This window comes from Amphiprion ocellaris, chromosome 2 (assembly GCF_022539595.1).
Source record: "Amphiprion ocellaris isolate individual 3 ecotype Okinawa chromosome 2, ASM2253959v1, whole genome shotgun sequence".
Taxonomy (NCBI): Eukaryota; Metazoa; Chordata; class Actinopteri; family Pomacentridae; genus Amphiprion; species Amphiprion ocellaris.
In genome coordinates this window covers 25220854-25243034 of record NC_072767.1, presented here as the reverse complement: position 1 = coordinate 25243034, position 22181 = coordinate 25220854, and the positions used below count along the sequence as shown (strand labels likewise).

Sequence of the window (22181 nt, the reverse complement as noted above, 5' to 3'; positions counted from 1 at the left end):
TGTTGGGGCTCTGTTCGTGCACATTTATATCATAAAGCTATTGTAATTGTAGAAAATGTGCTCTGAAACTCAATTTTTGAATTATTGATTCATATTACTTTTTCTGGCATGCTGCTATATGTAGCATATAGTAAGATATACTGCACCACTTGCACGACATAATTTAAATGTGATAATTGATAGTATATTTATCACCCACTAAGCAAAAGTTAAAACATTGCCATTGTATATTTTTAAGTAGCAGATAAAATTATAAAACATGTAATATTCATATTGTGTTCCTTACCGTATGATTCAAAAGTAAAAATGAAAGATAAGAGCTGTTTACAAAAGTAGCAAATGACTTAATAGCAACACATAAATGTTAACTACAATTAAATATGAATTACAGCAGGGGTGCCATGCTTTGATCTGTAATATTAATCTACTGTAAATAGGTTTTACTTTCAGGACTGGTTAAAAGGGGGCTTTAACTGCTTTACATCGAAACTCATCACTTTCACATCCTCTAACCAAAGTAAAGACTAACAAGAAAGACTTCCAGTACTGCAGTGGTGAAAATTTATTTGATAAAATACAGCAAAGAAAGAATATACATTATTACAACAGTCATGAATACACAGTGCAGTTACATAACCTTGTGGTTCTTTAATGGTTTGTTGAAAAGAATAAGAAGCAGGTACAAAATTTATTTCACAAATTACAAACAACTTCTTCAAAAATAACACATGAACCATTTGAAATACATCTGGCTGATAAAATGATGCTTTACTGGCCAAGTCATTTTTATCGTCAAAAGATCACTTCTATAATGATACTGAATATTCATATTCAGCACACTCATATTTATTTTTCTAATGCAATATTTACAACAACTAAATCATTTATAAAACACTAAATACAGGAGTGTATTTTTCTTCAAAGGTCATTTTTCCAGCTATCTTGTTGCATTTTCTCATTTTTCCTTTGCTCCTATAGCAAACTTAGAGCCCTCTGCTGCAACCAAGTGTGATTGAGATGCAATCTGAACTGCCTGTGAGTTCACAGCGTGAATGTGCGGCTGTTGTTGAGGGAATGCAAGAGATGGAGAGAGGCAGAGAAATAAATAATGCCATCATCAGCATATCGTGACACTATTCCTTGTGACGGTTGGATGAAATCTGGGACACAGTTGCATTCATCGTTCAGTGAGCTCTTCCACACAGTTAAACCCACCGACAGCAATGAATGTTGATTGTGACCTTTGCTGTGGTTTCGAAGCTGGAAGTATTTTGCGTATTTATGCAGAAGGGACGCAGTGCTCTTCGTGCGATTTTTTTCAAGGAGTCATCGGCCGTGCCTGTGCGCAGGTTTCTGCATGTTTTTGACTCCTTTTTACTTCTTTTTTGAAACACCGAGTGACAAAGGCTGGCCACAGGGTACAGTCAACGGTCGATGGTTTTTTCAATTTAGCTCAAACTCACCGACAGCGTTGAATGTTCACTGGGGCAAACACAGACCTGATGGTGACCAGGGATGACAGTCTGCTTAGAGATGCAGAGGGAGCTTGTCTTCTCTGTGGGCAGAGAGGTTTCTAACTCTCACACTCTCTCACTAAATCTCTCTTTCATTCTCAGGAAGGACACTGAAAAGGTCATGAGTGTTTTACTAAACTTCGATGATACCATCTCTTCTAATTAGGCTTTATCAGATAACTGCAAATGTCTAAACTGAATATCCATTTATATTGTTTGTGCTAATTCCAGTTACAAATTTACAGCATTTAAATAATGAAACATAATGAGCTTTGTTTGAACAAGAACAGAACATTTCTAACGGTTCAGTCATCAAAAACCTGCTTTCTCCCACATTCCTTGGATCTTGTGGTACCTGTTCACGTTATGTACTTTAGAAAAGGCACAAAATACGAGTCATTTCAGGGATCAAGCATGCTAAAATACGTCAAATGGAATTATGGAAATACTTACTAAACTGCTTGCAGTAATATTTTTATCAAAAACCATCAATGTTGTTTTTTTATTCAGCAAGTTCCTTCCTCCTGTCATTTCACCACAGCGACTATAAAAAAAGAAGCAGATCTGACTTTGCTCGCCACTTCTTAAATCTTAGCAATGCAATGAAGTGCTGTTTGCACTATTACCTTCTATGACACACGATGATTATTATACCAAAGGAAGTGTCAGTGTAAGGGAATGCATTTTATTTCATTGCAAGCAGCAGTTAGATGGGGGAAGTCAACTTGAAACTCCTGACTCATAGTGGGTTTTGAGTAAACAGCACCTGGGTGGAGGCTGCAGCAGCCAGTTGTCATATGCTGTATTGAAGCGCAGCGGCACGGCCTCTAGAGAGACACCAGCATGCCTCAATGGCTTCATACAAGGTGGAGGATGAGGAAAACAATGGGTATGAAACTGTCGACTCACCCTGATCAATAGCGTCTGTTGTTTCGTTATGATGTGGCATGGTGGCTAGACTGGGCTGTTTTTTTTTTTTGTCTTCCTCTTGCACAAATACCAGTAAAGAAACTGTCCACCATCTTGTATGAAAGGTCTTATTACACAGTGCTGAATCATTGCTCTTCTTGAGAAAAAAAAAGTGCAGCATATGTGACAAGCACAAAAATCAAATGCCACAAAGCTGCTGCAGCAATTAGATGTGACGTGACAGCAACTGTGGCAGTGAGTCAAGATGTGGTCGGATGATAAATATGGTGTTTGGACACTTTTCCATGGCAGGATACGGTGTGACTAAGATGATGTGGTGGATATCTCATCTCTTGCCAAATACTCCTTTAGCGTAGAAAACATAGTTAAAAATAACAGCATGACTGTCTGTACTATTAAGCAGCGACACAATAAGTGTTAACATTTGTGCAGAATTTTAAAGGAGAATCTGCCGCTTCTTTGTCTTTAAGAGAACAAAAGCTATTTATAGATACAGATATGAATGTGTGTCCTTTTTTTGTAAGAATTACAAGCTTTTCAGAAGAATGCATTAACTGAGATACAAATGATGACATGACACAGTAGCAGCAGCTCTTGCAATAATAAAATCAGAAAACAGTTTGCTAACTGATGACACATCACCCGAGCCTGGACCAAAAAGCACAGTCCTTGCTCCAAGGGACAGCGCTAACTCGGTCTCTCTTCACTCTCCCCAACAGTGATTTGAGTGACAGTGTTGGAATTGACAGAAGTGGATGAGAAGGAATGTAGATTTATAAGGTCTTCTCTGGCCGCAGGATGAGGGTGACAGTAGGAAGAAAGATCCGGTACACGCAACTAGAGAGAGAAGAGCCCTGAGCTGACAATGTGACCCTAATCTGAATGACAAGGTCTGCACATCAGCCCTCAAACCAGTCTGGGCTGTGTGAGGTAGGGAGGCGTGGGCGGGGGGGGAGTGTTGGAGGATGAGGAAGCTGAGGGGAGACAGGAAGGAGAGAGAGGAATAAGAAGAGACAGATGGGGGAGGAGGGGGAGGGCAGGCAAGGGTGTCCTTCCTTCAAACATGCTGGCCTAAATGGCACGGACAGCTATGACATTTAACCACTGAATCATTTTTAGATAAGTGGATGTGGTGGGGAGGGCTTGAGACTTGTAAAAATTCCATGAGGCTTTTTTTTTTTTTTCCCAGGCTAAATATGAAGAGCTTTGAAAAAGATCATAAAAACCTTAGCTGGGAAATAATGCTGATCACAGAACAAGGATGATCTGCTTAATGAGGACGATGGTAGATTAAAGAGCAAAAAAGGCAGTTTGTGGCTTACAGGGTGATGAATTGTTGGAAAAACTTGTGTAGTAGAAATGAACTTATGTCTTATTTAATGACTACTGTTGAGGTTCTCTTCTGCACCGACAAAACCCACAGTTTGTTCGGTGAAGCTGCACAGCGGCTAACAGTGAGACACCGAAACTGTAAAGGGCATCTCCCGATGGGGAATTACTGTAAATGTGATACAGGATGCCACAGATTAAGGACACATTTGCTGAGCAGATGTGTGAAATGAGGTGCAGTTACAAAATTGCTTTAAGGAGCGCTGACAATAGGAAATGGTGGAACAAGTTTGTGTAACAGATACTGTCAGTGTTTCACATTCAGAACCGTGGACCCTGTCAAAACAGATTAGTAATATCAGAATGACAAATCATGCATGAGGTGACTGAATTTCTCCAAAATAACAAAAGTTCCGTCAGTATGTGATATCACAGTAGCGTGTGAATGCGCTCCTCTCTTCATTTTTGTGTCAAACGATATCTATTCATATCTATTCATCTGATGAGGGTAAGGAAGAACGTTCATGCAAAATGTGGCCAAACATAAGATGGAGCAGGTTTTTTTGTCTATATAGGATTTGTGCCTTTTTTCCACTCCGCCCTTCTCCTCCTCATATCCTAAATAAAGGTTGTTTTTATTATGTCATAATAAGGCTAAATTTAGGCATGCAAAAGTGAGCTTTTGCTTGGAAAAAACCAGATGAAAAGAAAAAAAACATCAAGGAGGACAATGGTTTTGTTTTTTTTTTTATCACAAATTAGTTTTGAAAATGAAATGTGAAAAACAGACATATCTAAAGATAACTTGGAAATACTAAGCAGAAAATTACAAAAGCTATCTCTTTTTTTAATTCCTAAATTTGCTTTAATGGGCTACGGATAAATGTGAAAACACTGATGATGGGTATTAGTGACTTTTAATATCACTTAATGTCTGCTATATTTTAAATTCTTAAAAAAAGTCATGCATTTCATATGGGAGGAACTTCACATATAAGAATTCTGGGTAGATTTTAACTCTATTTTAGTGATAAAAACTGTTTTAGAGGTGCATCCAACTGTTTAAATATGTTGTGACACAAAAGCAATTTCGAGTGTGTTTGGTGTTTAAACTAGCTAAAACTACTTCAAACGTAAAATAGTGGCAACCCAAGTATACGCCTGCCTCTCGCCGTCACTCTTCCTCCCCCTCTACCTCTCGCTCTTTCTCAGGAGGGGGAGGAAATTCCTGGCGAGGGTGCTGTGAGTTGTTGCTCTCTGCCTGCAGGTACAGACCAGCCTCCTCTGTCTGCCTGTCTGCAGATATCATACTGCGACGTGATCTGTTTAGCTGCCTAACTTAATGCTCACCTGCTCACGCGCCTCCGGCTCTGTGTGCATTTTGAGAGAGTGTGTGTGTGTGTGTGTGTGTGTGTGTGTGTGTGTGTGTGTGTGTGTGTGTGTGAGGTGTACATGTTGACTTCTTCCGTCTCCTCACAGCTGGAATGGCGTCTCCCGGTTTATATGCTGCCCTGCGATTAGAGACACATGCACACACGGAGAATGACAGATTGATTTTTACAACGCTGACAAGAGATTTGCAAATAATTTCAACAGCATTAATCTTCTGACAAACAATGTGCCATCAACAGGGAAACACACACACAAGCCCTGACAAGCTCGACTGGAAAGAATTGGGTTGATTAAAGTAATTGTGACAAACAAAGTGGGGGAAGGTAGACTGAAACATGGACTTGCTCTTATAAAAACTATTAATACCTAATTCTAACATGCACTTAAATCTAATTTTAACATGTTTTTAGCAGCATAGGTTGTTTTTAAATTTAAAATAAAAAGACCAAAAAGTTAAAATCCTATTGTTGCTTAAACTTGATGCATCCTTCTATGTGATTTCAGTGATTTGTGTGTCAAGTTGTATATATTTTTTGAAATATTTCCTCCTGAGGTTGTCACAGCACTGACAGATACAAGCTGACTTATACAACCATGCTCACAAAACACACACAAACACACTTGAGTAGGGGTCTGAGTCCAGCTGGAGGTGGTCTCCTGCCAAACCTGCAGGCAGGCTGACTATATTAATATTCATCACACACACAGTGATTGGAACTGACAGCACACACACACACACACACACACACACACACACACACACACACACACACACACACACACACACACACACACACACACAGCTGGGGAAAAAAAATCTAGTGGTGAGTACATTAATATTTCAAGTGCAACCTGCTATCCTAAAAATTTTATAACAAGAAACTACTTTGCTGCCTCTTCTGCATTATTCTGTTTTTTTCTGCTTTTTTTTTTTTTTTACCGTCACAAAAGACAGCTCCACTATGCATTTAAAAAAAAAAAGGAGAAGGCCATTGAGAAAACAGAAATAGAGCCAGATGTGGAGAAAAGAAAAAGCCACAATTGGATGTAGACTAGCAGCAGCAAGTAATGCCATCAAGAGTGGACGGGGGAGAAAAAGCGAGAAGTGAATAATAGCCAATAGGCAAGAGGGGCGAGAGGTATGGAGGTAGAGTGGCTCTCTCCACTCTCTGTCCCTCTCCGTCACACAGACACAAAGCGCAGAGAGAGACTCCATGGGGCGCCAAATAATAACCTTCCTTGTCATTATCATCACCCAGCCAAACTGCTCTCCACTCCTCCACCTCCTTCCGTCTTAAACCCAATCATTGCCCTATCGTTTACAGTGTGCTGCTAAATGGGAACATCAATAGACACATCCATTTGCAGAGTCCTTTCCTCTCTGACTCTCAAGTGCTTTAATAGCTGCCGTACATACACACACATAGATACACACACACACACACACACACAGGCTGCACCTCGGCCGTCTGTTAACCAATAGCCCACGCAGGCAAAGCCGAACTGATGGAGTGTATCATTACAGCTGGTTAGTAACATGGTCGCTGCAAGGGCGGTGCCGTCAGTTAACCTGAAGCTAGAAGCCAAGAGCTCTGTGCTGCTTCTTTCTCATTTAAGTAGCTTCATTAAAAGCAAGACTGTACTTTCTATCACCAATTCGGATGTCTTTTTTTCTGTTAAATTGGATCCGCATGGTTACATTTAAATCTATGAATCCAACACTGAAATAGTTTGGTTTCTACTTTCTATGTACTGTAGCACAGTTTTTTTTTTAAAGTCTCAGTGTGATAACTCAAAATACTGAACAGAAGATAAAGGTTAACTAATTAGTTGTAATGAGTTGTATTTATAAAATGTTATAAATCACAAACACAGTATTTTACTTTAGATATCAAAACTGATCAGACCATCATCCTAACTGTAATTATACAAGGCCAGCAAATATAAAAATTAATCAATACGAAGAGGCAAATCTTATTTAGAACTGTGTTCATACCTTGTTAACCTTCCTCTGAACTTTTGTCAATTTAGTTGCAAATTATCACCGTTTGACAGTTTAATGAAAATTAAAACAAACCTTGCCCAAATCTATCCAAAACAGTAGCAGAGTGAGGAGAAAATAAGGAGGGCAAATCCAGTGAGTGAGCAGGAGGGAAGGGTTTCCCACAATGCCGCTGCACACACTGTAATTTCAGCACGCATGGTTTTTTTGGAGGTTGCGCAAAGCAGGATGCTGGGAAGCCTGGGAGGGGCACTGGGCGGGTTAGGAAGGTTGGATATGAGGGGGGTTGTGGGATATGTGGTACGGCTGTTAAACTTGTGGATTGAAAGACGGTAACAGAAAAAAAAAGACAGCGTGCACACATGGACACATTACAAATGACAGAAGACACACGATTACTTCACACATAAAACCGTTCAGCAGTAATTTAAATTTTTCAAAAAAAATCTTCCCTTAACATTTTAAATAGAAGAAAAATCTTGTGTTGTTATTGAGGTGAATTTTTTTTTTTTTTTAAAGCAACTGAAGTTTAAACATTTAGGAATAGAAGCTGTCAATTTGTCTATAATGACTCGAGGAAGAAAACAGCAGTGGATAATGAGTTTGTTTTCTCACATTTATGCCGTTATTATCCTCCTGACTCGGTGGTCTCTGATTCTTACCGTAACAGCCATGTGTGTGTGTGGTGGGGTGGTGGTAGACCGCAGACAGACTGTAGGTGCCGTTGAACTGAATGTGTGTGTGTGTCTGCGTGTGTGTGTGTGTGTGTGTGTGTGTGTGTGTGTGTGTGTGTGTGTGTTCAGTGTGTAAATGTGCTTGCGTGCCTCCTTCGTGTCTGGACCTGGGCAGAAAACAAACAGAGAAGAAAGCACAGGATAAATTCAGGTGTTATTTGGTAAACCATGTTATTAAAATGCCATACACACACACATACACTAAAGTACACACACACACACACACACACACACACACACACACACACACACACACACACACACACACACACACACACACACACACACACACACACAGTGATGTGAAGTCTCAATGAATGAACTGGAAAGAAGCGCACACACTCAAAGAGACACACACAGACACACAAATAAAACAAATCCTTGTAACTGACACAATGCTTTATTACACTATATTCAACATGCTCTTTTCACACTAAATGGTTTCTATAAAGCTCCATTTCCAGATATATGTCGCTGTTGTGAAATGTGTCCCTAAATTATTCAACAACACTGACTTATGTGTGGGCAGCATTAGCTGTAATAAGTCACCCCTCTGAAGGACTCACATGATTTTATACGTACAACAAGCTCACTCACAAGCCTATTCCTATAAACACGCTGGGTGGTCTCGAGAAACAATGACAAAAAGCCAGAATGTGTGCACACTAACATGATTCATCTTTAAAAAAGAAAAGTAAAAAAATAATAAGTTGCATATACGCTAGGCGGTTTAAAGAAAGAAAAATGCCTCAAGTAAAAAAGCCCCGCGATCACAGTCATATAGAATCAGCCTTTGACGACGCTCTGCCGTCTGTAAATCAGACTTGGATGAAACATGCTGCTGATTGTGCCTTACGTCTCTTTTAATAAAGCTGCTATGTCAATGATGTGCTTTTATGCGGTCACCATACACCATAAAGAAAGTGCTGGATTATGACGGCAGTGACTATGTATTATATAGAGCCGGGTGTCTGACATGCACAGAGAATGAAGAGCCTGAGAGGGATGTGAACTAAGACAGAATGAATTATCAAAAAGAATTTCTGAGTGTAAATCCTTAACTTGACCAGATGGAAAGAGGAGAAAAAAAATCAGTACAACCTGGAGACACAGCGGGAGGTGACTAATGTAGCCTTCCCAATATTTCGCTAAGCCTCTACAGAATCAACTGTGTTTTAAAAAATCGTGTTTAGTATAGAAACATAATTAATGAAGTGGCAAACATGTATTTAATCAATTTCAAAAAGATGTAGACAAAAAATATGAGGGTATCAGACTGATGAAAATAGAAAGACTGGCTCTACATGTCGAACGATTGGTTTTTTTTTTTCTTTGACTTATTTGAGAAAATAAGAAGCCTGGAAAAAGAGAGAGAGAAATGTTGGCAGCAAATTGCTATTTTCATCAGTGAAAAATTATGTATATTAGTTTTTTGGCTAATTGTTTGCTCTTAAAATGTCAGAAAATGAAAAAAAAAGTTGATGTATTGAAATTGTTCAGTTGTTCTGTGTCAAAATTGTCGCGGATGAATTTTCTGCCAACTGACTACTTCGGCTTAAAAGCACGCAGCGGAATAACCTCTTCCTGTTCCTAATAATAATTCTGCTTAAGTGTTAGATTTCACAGAAATTACTTTCAGCACCTTCGGCAAATCAAAATGGAGATTAAGTCTAATTAATGGAACAAGAAACTCCACACTGGAGCATCGGGAAAGCTTGAAAATTTATAACAACTCTGATTGTGAGGTGTTCTGCCACTGTAAAATAATCTGACAATAAATATAAAAAAAAAACCCAAATCATCATTATGATATTATGATTTATAATATTTGTTGTTTAACAGTTAATCACCTCAAAGTTTTTCCGTTACCAGTCATGTTGGGTTTTTTTTCTTCTCCACATCCCCTGATGTTTTCTTTGATTCAAGCACCATTTGGCCTCCCATTGTGACAAATAATGAGTCACACTGTGTACCCTGAAAGCTGCCGGTTCGTTTGTGGTCAATACACACATCAAAGTTCCTCTGGAAGTCATATAAACGTTTTTTTAAGCCACTTTAGCCGTATTAATGATTCCTTTAGGCACCCTGCTGTGCGTAGTTGTAAGACGTCCCTCCTTTTTACTTCCATCTTCTTTGGTTCAGGAACTGTTTGTTCCATGGCACAAACCGAATTGAGTTGCCATGGCTAGATTTGGCAAATGCAAGATTTCAGGAAGTCTAAGTGCTGTGTTTAAGCACACTATATTATAACTTTGTGTACAGAATTTAGCCCCAAATTCAACTTTGACACTTTATTGTGTGCAGTAGCAATCTGTCATTCACATATTAGTCTGCTTTTATATGCAGCAAGTTACATGTTTTATCAAAGCAGTGTAGTCACAGCTTGCATGAAAAGAAAAAAAAAATCCACCACAGCTGTAATAAATGAACCTGAAAATTCCAAGTAATTAGTTACACTACAAAGCTCGGTTACAAATAAAAACACACTAAAAACAACAATAGGAAAATAAATATATGCCCAAAGGTTGTTAAAAGGTGGCTTGCTAAAACTGACTTGCCAGTGAAATATGGCTCCTCTGAATTCTTCTCAGCCGGATCTACATTCACAGAGAAAGAACAATGATTGACCTTGGCCGGATGAAAAATTGCCTCAATTGTTCATACTTCACTTTGATGTTAAATACAGTGAAACGGGGCAGCACAGGAAAGCTGCTCACTTCAGCCGAAGAAGAAATTAAACCTTTTATGCCGCCTAAGAACTTCCCTCCCACCTCCCCTCCGTTTTTCTTTCTAAAAGTTCACCCCTGTTCAATTGCCTGCATCTGCCAGAATATACGTGTAATTTACTATTTCTGTTTAATGTAACCTTCAGTTACTGCTCATTTCTATGGTATGCTGCTTCCTACAGTCTCTGCTCTTTTTTTTAACCACTTCCTCGTCATTTCTCTCCCACCTCTCTGTTTCTCCATCATTGTTTTTTTTTTCTCTGTCTCTCTCCTACTCCCATCTCCTTCTCTCTGCTCCAGCAAGCACACTGACTGAGACCAGGGAGGGCACCTCCACCATTAAAGCCCACCACTTTATATTCTCAGTGCATTAAAAAAAAAATAGGACCACCCATGTGTTTTCAAAACAAAATGTGGCAATAAAAATCTGCCGTCTCTGGCGACTAAATGAGCCTATTCATGCGAAAGGAAAAAAGTCACAAATTAATGGACATTTGAGGGTTTGACAGTACACGGGGTGTTTATGTGTTAACGAGAAGACGCCATTAATCAGGATTGACTGCTTGAAAAGCCCTTGTTGTGGGATCGACTGCCATTGCAGTTGTTCTTTAATCCACTGAGTAAAGGAAGCCTTGTATAAATTACAAGTTGTTTGCAAATGTGTCAGAATAGCGGCAATTATACATGTTTTCGCTTTGAGACTGATTCGTGGCAAATAAGACAAACTACACTGCTGAGAATCCTGTATATATCCTAATTTTTCCTCAGAATTTATCATTGGGTGGTAAGTTAGCTTGAGTTCTATCAAACTGCACAGTGCTGTAATTCAACTTTCCAATTCAAGAACATTAACATTCATAAGAAAAGTCATCTCAGGGTACTTCACGTGTCAAATACTGGCAACAGTGGGGGCAAAAAAAAGTAACTTTAACAGGCAATAGTGTATCAGTCATCAGTGTACAAGACAGATTCCAATGCAATGTACTTGAAATCATAAAGCAGTCATAAGATGTTAAAACCTTCTGGTGACCCTGTTTTTTTTTTTAAAATCTCTATAACACATACAACAGAGATCCAACAGGGTTAACCAATAAACCAGGTTAGATGTTCTGAATGAACAACCCTAATGCAATTTCAGATCAATTCTGTACCATATATGGCTACGTTGGCAGAGAACAAAGCTCAAGATACTTGACAGAATAAGAGATGTCTGCTCTTGACTGAGAAATCCTTCAGTTTAGTTGGTGTTTTGTTCTTTGAGCTACATAAGTGCACTAAAAAATACATACGGTAACTTTTTTGGATGATCTGGCCTCTATTCAATGCCTAAATAAAGGCTTGGATGAAGGCTAAAGTTCGGTGCATGATGAAATGCTGAAGGTACTGCTTCACTGTTGATCTTTATAAAGCAAAGGAATCATTTTTAAGTGCACATCTATGAATGTCAGGTATGTCTGCCAAATGCCTTGATCTTTTTTTTTTTTTTGGTTTAAAATCTATTGTGCCAAATAACCAACAGGGGAACTAGAGAAGGAAACAAGTGGTATGACTTTAGTTTTTTCACGTCTACATTTACGTCCCACTAAATATGCTAATCTTTGTGCTTTGTCAGTTTATGTCTATGTTCTTACCATATTGTGTCTGTTTGTAATAAAACTAGCACAGACATGTACAGCTAGACCACCCAGAGCAGTTACCCAAACACCCTCCTTACTCACTAAAAAAAAAAAGGCACAAGTCTTAATTATATCCATTCTCTGGGCGTGTCTTTCTGCTCAAAACAGACATTTGAGCCACCCCCCTACCAATATGCCACAAACCTCATGAAGAGACCTTATGGAAAGAACATTTTTTGGTGAACACACTGACCTTAGATGGAAATAAACAGATTCAGTTCTTGCATTGGGTTATTTTTACCGAAAGACAACCTGATTTTAGATCGTTTATTGTTGGATTATCTCTTTTTGCGGGCTAAGGCTTGTATATGATCCAAGACTTTAAATGGACCTGCAGAGGCTTCTTTTGATAACAACTCTGCAGGGTTTCGAAATCAAGCTGGCCAATTATTTACAATATCAAAAGAAGAGGGAATAAATATCAAAACCCGTGCAACGCTAGGCACTCAGATGAAAGGAAACAACTGACAACATGTGCATGTGCACCCACGTGTGCTGTATTAAAGAGGCAATTGTTGCAAGGAGGAGGTTGTTGTGACTTTTTTGGGGTTTTTTTTTCCTCATGATCTACAATTTTTAAGCTGGCAAAGTGAGGGGGCAACCTTGCGGTGTGCACAGGGAGCGAGATAAAGACACAAAATGAGAGCGAGAGTGTCTACACAGGCAGGACCCCAGTGACTATCTGCCAGACAAATCCTCCCTGGGCTTTGATCCTCTGCCCACTTCTCTCTCTGTGGTTTTTTTTTTCAGGCAAACAGCTGTGATGTTTAGCTGGAGTGCAATGAGATTCCAAGGCCCCGACCAAAAAAAAAAAAAATTGTGAAAATCTCCAGCTGCAAAAAACAATAAAGAAACATAAGAGATAATTTAAGACTAAAACAAGGGCTAATAATAGAAAAAAATTGGGTTATTCTGTCCAGTGCTTTCTTCCTAATCTTTTCAATATGCTATCCTCCGAGGATCAAGGGGTTAATACGATTCTGTTTTATTTTAGCCGAGATGCTATCGAAGGCCATTTGTTCCAAGTAGCGAGGCTAATGACCCTGATCCGACGCTTGGCGTTTAGCCGGGAACTCTGAGCAAGGGAAGGTAAGTAACCTCATATATTCTCAGGGGGCTGAGCTAATGAGAGGGAATGGGAATACGAGCCACGGTCCATCATCTACTTAGAACCTAGACAGCACTGCCGTCTTCCTCCCCTGAGTCGACAGACACACAAACACACACATAGAGGAAAATGCTAATAGGATGCCCTAACTCTTCTTGTGCACCTAAATTTACTCCTGTCTAGTTAAGTAAATGTAATATGTGTGGCATTTTATCATCGATAAGTCAATAGTATATTAATTCTGGGACATTACTACTGTAAACAAGGAGTTCTATCATCAAGAAGGCAGGCGGGTTCCACAGGCTTCTTAAGCACTTGGCTGGATGTTGTCGGACTGCTTGGTTGGTTTATGGCGCAAAACTGCTTTGCTGTTGTAATACAAACAGATATAGCAATATCGTTTTTTTAGGAGAAATAAATAGGTTTCCAAGACATTATGAGAAATGAAGTATAGCCTTAACACCAGGGTGAGAGCAACCAGTTATTTGGACAATGTTTGCTGCAACTTTATGGATATAAGAAATAAAATATTACAATATTGCTGGCTGTTACAGTATCGGTGACATTTTTAAAAACAATTCTAAAAAAACTTGTAATCAGTTTAACTATTATGTCTGTTTTGTTTTTAGCGTATTTAACAGGCCTATCTTTGATATCATTTTATTTTTACATTAAGTTTAACCAAATGATCCTTATAAATAAATACTAGAGGTTCAGTCTACACAGGTATTGTTTTCATAGTACTTTGCATTCTTTATCATCAACTGCTAAACAGCTGTTCAGAGTTGCAGACGTACACAGAGTAGCACACATGCACGCATAGACAAGGTATAGCCGAGTGCTGATGCCCCTGCTCTGCGAGGCTGAGTGAATTCTGCTGTGATGGGAAAACAGCAGGGGGTCCACTCCTCTGCCTTTATTCGATTCAAGTCGAGCCTGGCTGCCTCTTTCACTTCTGGCACGCATAGGAATATTTATGCGCGTGTATGTGGAAAAAGAGAATGGGTGCAGGAATAAATACCCTACTGCACTCTACTGCATATATGTGTGTGTGTGTGTGTGTGTGTGCGTGTGTTTTTGTGTGTGTCAGTAATACCTCCAATGGCAGACTAATGATAGGTCTTATCGACACCCAGCAGTGAATGCGGGCCTTTGTCTCCTCTCGGGACGCATTATGAAAAGCTTAGGGGGCTGCCTTTGACTCCTTTTCATTCTCTCACCCACTGATAAAACCCAGTACAAAAAAGGCAACTGTTATACAGCTCCTGTAGCGTGGCAAAGTTTAGTCACAATACAAGCCCCAACCCTCGTTCCCCTTGTCATCAAAATAAGCAAAAGTTAGGCGCGCGGCTCATAAACTCAGAAGTCATTGACAAAAGATTAAGACTTGGATTTATATTTTGAAAAACAAAATCACAATCCCTGAAATTACCATTCAATTCAAATATACAGCATATAGGGCACCTGGACGGAAGAGAAACTACAAGATAACTTTGTGGTGCACAACGATGTCAAAGCATAGTTACATTTTTTTCAATGACATCACACGAATAATAGTAGATGATTAATGATATAGAAATGAAATTCAAATGATTTAAAGCTGTGCCTGACTGATACTGATATATTAGCCAGTATTATTTTTATTCATATATATTAGAGTATGTTGAGAAGGGACAATGATGGGGTCCTTGGTTATTAACTTTCCAGCAATAAATTTTGCACATTATTTAGCAACTCACTGCAAGACATTGACTCTACACAACTGTCTGCTTAGCTGTGCTACATACTCTGCTACATGTGCTGCAGACAGCATTGTAAAAAATAGAGTTGAAGCAGCTCTGCTGGATAAACTATGCAACAACACTATTTCTTAATCATCCCAAATATCATTTTCTGCACAATGCTCTGGATAAAAAGTTTTTGCCATTTGTTATCAGCTACATGGCACATATATTTGCCAATACCAATGTATCTGTGACAAGCTGGCTCTAATCAAAAAATGCATAATTTGTAACCATATGGCATTTTGTTGTAATCTCATTCTGCTGAGCAACAGATTTTTATTTTTTATCTGTAAAACTTTCAATCTTACTTTTCTGCTCCCTGGTGCATCCATTACATTTGTTAACATGTGGTTACTTTAAATATTAAATATCTGGATGTAGTTAAAGGCTTCTTTTTTGGCAAGGACTTCTTTTTTTTTTTACTTTCATATCTTTTATTATTTATGCTCTTAAACTTTTCATCACACAGTCACTATTGTTAAATTGATTCTGCCTTACTTAAAAATACTGAGGAAATACTAAGGACTCTACCATTTAAGTATTGTACATTTGCACTTATCCAGGTCATAGTTTAGAGAGAGTTTGTACCTTTTACTAGACTGCTTTGAAAAAAAATGGAGCTTTTCTCCTCCCTCTGAAGGCCCTGTTCATTACTGCAGGTTAGAGGTTGGGGCCAGCAGTTTATGAAATGAAAATGTTTTCGTTTCCAATGATGGCAAACGTTACTTTTCACGTTTTTAAGAGTTCAGCATACAGCTCCTTAGGGAAGCATAGCCACTTCTACAGTCTTTTCCTGCTGAGTCTATAAAATCCTCTCTCTCAGCTGCTGTGTTCTTTCTCAGCCGGATTTTAAATTGGTCATTGTTAGGAATAGCACATAAGTACATTATATTCTTATTCTTAGCTCTCTGTGTTTGGATCTTTCCTCCTTTCCTTCATTCTTCTTGCCATTCTTTGCATTACTCTATATTTCCTTTCCCAACTTCAATATTAAGCAGAAGAGCAATAAAGTCTACTGTAACATAGTCCTTGTTCTCTCTCTCTGTCCATGTTGCTGGCATAGCAATCCAAAAGAAAGCCCCAAGGCCAAGCATTGAGGATTTAGGGGCCTCATTTAGTAGGCAGGTAGAGTTGAGACTCCCCCCATCCCATTCCTCGCAGCAATTAGACAGAGGCCAGGAAGTGCAGTATTTTATGGCCTTATAAAGACATTAGAAGCATCGCTCCATTGGCCCTCACCCCCACTTCTTTATTTACCAGTTCTACAGAATCTCTCCACTTTTTGGCCCTCTCTGATGGATTATTCCCTAATGCTCACTTTGAAATTTCTCTATCTCTTTCCCCTTTCTTGTTGCTTCCCACTCTCTGTGAATTCTTGTCTGCCCACCATCTTCTTCCTCTGTTTTAATTTTTTCCATCTCAGCCTCCTCATTCCCATCAATCTTTCATCCATCCATCCATTTTGAAACTGCTGTGGCTTCGTACCCAATAAAAGCTCTCACTCTAATCTTCAGTCCTCTGGTTGGGGAGGGAGAGGAGGGAGGGGGGGAGTCTTTGATAGAGGAGCACTCTGTTGTTTCATGGAGTTCTTTGTGCAGACACAAATGTTACCATTTTCGACACTTGTCCATTAGGTTTTCATGGTCGTTCCCCAACCGAGTGCGCGTTCCCCCTCACCATTGTAAACTGCTGTCCATCATTTGCCGGGTTATTTTGCGTGAGCATGAAACTGACAATTACTCGGTCTGTCCCCGAGTCCTGCTGTGAATCAATATGACATGACGGAGTGACTCATTCGCCTGTCATTTTCCCATATGCGTGTATTTGAAATATGAAACCTTGTGACACATTGTGGCTTGAGCCTCCCAACCCCGCCTCCATATACACAAATGGACACCAAAAAGAGAGCCATGCTGCTTCTAGAGTCTTCCAGCTTTTAAAGCCAGCTTAGACAGACTCGGCTGCTCCTGAAAGACCTTCTTCCACGGAAGCAGAGGGCAGACATACTTGAGAGGAAAAAAAGGGGGGTTAAGAAGAAAGCAGTGGCATGTCTGGATATTTGCTTACAACATCCTCCACCTTTTTCCTTTCTTTCTTCCCAAGACTAGCCTTGCATCATTTGAGCGATCTGTAAGACAATGGAGTTGTGTGAAGTAGTAGGACTCCACTAATCTCAAATGGATGACACCTAGTGCATCCATCAAAACAAAGATGAAAGAAGAAGCTGGCATTTCTTTCTAAGACGAGTTCAAAACCAGATAAATTTGGAGACAGATGTGTTTTGTCTGAGGCTCGATGATTTGGATAGACAAGTAAAATGTGAGGAAGCCCAATTATTAAAGAGGACTGCTATCGGAATTCAACAATTACTTGGAGTTGGATAGTTTCCTTTTCGCTTAAACTAACGCTTTACACCTCAAAATGCTCATCGTCTTTTAAAATGGTCGAATGGCTTCTTTTAGTAATTGTGAAAAAGGTTGGGTCATGCAACGGCAGTGTGAGTACTTTTCCTGGGGAGATGACAACTCTCACAGAAAGAAGGATGGCAGTGACTGAAGCACAAAAAGAAAGATAAAGGTTAGTTGCACATGCATAAACCTGAGAAAGAGAGAGGAGGACTCTGAAAGTGATTGCTCAAGACAGAACTGAAGGGAGTTGAAAATGTTTTAAAAAATAGATAGGAGACAGCATGACTCAGGCAGACTGAAAATAGGTGAGTGCAAGACATGAGGAGCTAGAAGAGAGAATTTGAGTGCAACTGGATTGGGTTGATATGAAAAGAGTTAACCTGAAATGAAATGAACAGAAATACACTGAATTGAATTTGCTCTGTCCTCTGTAGGACATTATTGTGAGGTGTATTCATTTTGAAAGTGCTGCTCACAGAGCTGGACGTGGTATTACAGAGTGGAAAAATTGACATTTTTTACTGGGAGAGCGCACCACCAAGGCAGTTCATAATATGCCCTGTAAGAGAAGAGGCACAGGTTCAGCTCCCCAACAGCCGAATCACCCAAAAGAAAGGAAATAGAGCCATTTATGGAGTCCACGATTTAATAGCAGCAATGGTAATAATACAATATAAAGTACACATACTTATGGGGGAAAAAATAGGAATAATAGTGCATGAATAACAGTGGATCATCTATGTGTATGAGTAAGAAATGTTACACTGGACCCCAAAAAAACTACTTTGACGAAAAATGACACCGCTGCTATTGTAACCTCTGGGTGAAGGCTTGAGGTGGAGGAGTCTCATCAGTAGGGAGGATGACAAAAACTGAGAAAAACAACATTTTCTTTCCCTCTCACCGCCTCTCCATTCTAACCATCCCTCCATTCTGTGCATGGCGGCAGCCATTCTGTCCATGCCTGCATGCTAGAGAATGATTTAGTGCTGTTTTCAGCCTCACACAGACAGAGTGAGGAGATTACTCTCCGAGAGACTGCTCACTTCGGAAACCGCCGAAACACAGTTAAGACAATAAGGTGGCTCTTCTCCCAGTTTTGCTCCTCTGTTGCGCCTTTTGGGTATGCTCGTCTCCAACGTAATGCTTTATTTTTTTTCCTTCCTGCATCCCTGAACTGTTTTCTTTTTCTTTTTCATATTAACGGATGCTTGAGAGAAAAGGTCAAATCCTCAAGACATGAAATGGATTCTTTGGGTTTTGACATAAAAGAGGAAAGGGATAAGTATCTGGGATAGCACAGGTGGAGTTTGTATGACGTGGGATTTTTTCGTATTGTAAAGTGACGCATATTTGCCTCTTTAATACTAAATTAAATATGAACTAGGTGTATTAACATTATTTCATTTAAATATTGAAATGTGCAAAAAAAAAAACTAATTTCACTTTTCTGTAGGAAAAAGGTCAACTTGTTCTACTTTGTGTATTTTCTGCCATTTTAAGAAAAACTCCTGCAATATATCTACATACATACATGATATCCACTGTTGGGTCCCTGATCAGTACAGAGAAATGGATGTGAGTGGAAAACAAGATAAAGACAACAGAGAAGCTGGGGGATGAAGTAGGTGACTCAGACAGGATGACACGTGCTTCATCTGGTGGATATGGCCCGACACCGAGGACACACAAAGCAAACAAACACTTAACAAAACCATGCACGCACGCAAACACCAAACCCACCCCAGGTGCACAACTGACTCAGACAACCACGTGGAAAGACAACAGACAGATGCACACTCACGAGACAATGTGGAACCTCAGAGCTAACTCTTACCTCTCTTTAATCACTCATCTTTTCCTCGTCGCATTCTGCTTGGGGGGTGTTTCTGCTTCTCTTTCTTCCCTCCACGGTGAAGGCTAACACTGCGAGCACTCTTCTGTTTCTTCTCCTTGTGTCAGCTCCTTTCATGACCTGACACAGCAAAGGACAAAAAGGGGAAGCGGACCATTAAGAATCTGTTTGACTGGAGCGCAGATATCTCAACCGGCACCCCATGTCGTGGTTAAAAAAAAAAAAAAAAAAAGGAAATGCATGCAAACTATCCATTCATAGAGTCGGGGCCTTAAGGGAAGCTGGTTATTGCCTGTGAATCTGTTATCTTTCACAACAGTTTCTTGCTCATGGCACAGGAAGAAGAAAAGACACAATATCCACATGGTGATTACAAATCAATAGAGTTCATGATCGAAAACAGAATCTGCTTAAGGTCAAAATGCATTTTGTCAAGTTGCATTCCATCTCGAAGGTTGAGTAGCTATAAAAAAACAAACAAACAAAAAAAAAAACATCCGTTTGAAAAACAGAGCAAAGCTGAGAGAACCTGAGCAAGAAGTGCCAGTGTTGTATTTGCAGTGTAGAACAAGATTGCTCAATGCAACAAGGAATGAAGTTCAAGTTTGGGTCAAGAAACACTGAGTGTAAGCAGTGTTAAAGAAAATTGTAGGAGGATGATTACACTAAACGTGTGTGATGGCTATTTACAGTTTGTATACCTGTGTTACATTAATACTTCATCAATTTAGTCCTTTTGCTTATGTGTGAGTTTGTATGTAATTGCTGCTTGGATAATAGTTTTATCATGACTGTACGGTTTGTGTGTGTGTGACAGTGTGTGTATGTTTGTGTGTCTTTCAAGTGCACTGATGAAATTGCTAACAGCTGTGACAGCCGCCATGGTGCACACACACATACGCTCCTTTCACCATCTCATTTGTAGCATACAGCTGCACAGATAAAGCACGAGGGTTAAGCAAATACTGTACAATGGCCAGAAAACAATGCCCCATCCCCATCCCTCCCCTATCACTCACACACACTAACTGCAGTGTTGCAAAGAGTGTGCCAACTGTGTTGTGTGTGTTTGCAAAAAAAAAAAAAGACTGGCACGGCTTGTCCTCTTTATTACTGTGAACAGAACAGACAGCCCCGCTCCCCTCCCATTCATTTTAATCTCTTTTCTTAATGATAAAACCTCCTCAGTCACACTCTCTTCTCCCCGTCTGTACCCCTCCAACCGCACCCCTCCAGTCTGGTGTGGACCCTCCAGCAAGGCAGCAACAGTGCTCCTTTGTTTGTCCTCCTCCCCGCTTCTCTTCTTGCCCCCTCGCCCCGAATGATGCTGGTTGGCGGGGACGGAGGCATGCCTCAACAGGAACGCTGGAGGAGAAGGAAGGGAGGAAAAATGTAGGTGGGGGGTGGCCACGTTTTTGTTTTTTTTAAGTGCAGGGGTCTTACAGTCATTTTTCAATCATTCTTTCTCCCCTCTCTTTCATTTGTGCACTTTTCTGTCCATTCAGCATTACATGAGAGGGAATGTTTGTGGGGAAAGAGAGGGAGGTGGGCTTCGAGGCACCACACCCTCAGTGAACCCACCGACTCCAGAGACTTACAGAAAGTCCTTTGCCTATTCCTGGTTTGTACATAGGCGCCACTTTTAAACACTTAAGTAAAGATGGAAAAAAAAAGGTTTTTATTTGTACTCTGGAAGGACAAACACTTTTTTTTTTTTTTTTTAAATAAAAAAAAACTACTCTGCTCCTTGGCTTTTACAGTTACATGGCTCTAAAATAATGTGCATGATATTCCAACAGGAGATTTGTAAAAATAGCCTTCAAGTACACAACGTGTAATTTCTCATTTATGCAAAGAAAATACTGGACCTGCCCACTGAGGTTAGTTGAGACATAATTTTAGCTGTTTCGTGCTGGTTCCACTGCAAGCACGGCAAACCCAGGTCCCTAATAGCATAAATACTGCTCTTGTAATGGTGCCTGGGGCATGTCTCATTTGGAAGTGAGGGAGACAGCACAGAGCAGTACCTTTTACCCCTACCCAAAAACACACATGTGCACAAACACCACACATACACACACACACACACACAGCCGCCGTGGCAGCTCCGAGGCAATCGGATCATTAACCCCAACTAATCTACAAACATTATGTTTATAGAAAACGCCTTTCCAGCTTATGCGCCAGCACAGCCAAGCCATGTTAATTCATTTTGTGTGTGAGCGAGTGTGATATGGCGGTGTTTGTGAGCTACGGTGATGTGTGTGTCATGTCTCAGCACGCGTGTACATTTGTGTGTCATGGCCGCCTGTGTCTGCAGTGTCTGCTGTGACAGACACAGAGAGAACATGACAGAGACAGCGAAGGAGTGTGAATGTGTGCGTATGAGGTGACGTGTGCGTGTGTGTGTGTGTGTGTGTGTGTGTGTGTGTGTGTGTGTGTTTGTGTGGTGTGACTATGCCAGTGATGCCGCTCACAGCCTTGATCTAGACTCCTGCCTCCCTCTGACACCCGCTGCGCCCGCTTCATTAATCAATAGGACAGATGTAGACAGACTCCTGCTGCGCTGTGAGGAAAAAACGGTAGCTTGCGTGCACAAGTTTGTGTGTGTTTCTGCATGTAAGGAAGCTCGAATGCCCTCGGGTAGAACGTGGCAGACAAGATGCAAACCTTCAAGGCTTCCTGCCCACACAGAGATCATCCGCACTGGATTTGCCTTCTAG

At 40.2% G+C, this 22181-nt stretch overlaps 1 long non-coding RNA gene across 1 annotated transcript in view; it reads right to left on the bottom strand.

The window, feature by feature from the left end:
- Positions 1-544: 544 nt before the first annotated feature.
- Positions 545-22181, bottom strand: part of LOC118470954 (uncharacterized) — a 31280-nt gene continuing 9643 nt past the window's right edge. Inside the window, exons 2-3 of the long non-coding RNA XR_004848145.2 lie at positions 19441-19578; positions 545-8008 (exon numbers count right to left, since the gene is read on the bottom strand). This is a non-coding gene — a long non-coding RNA (uncharacterized LOC118470954). The remainder of the gene's footprint in view (positions 8009-19440; positions 19579-22181) is intronic.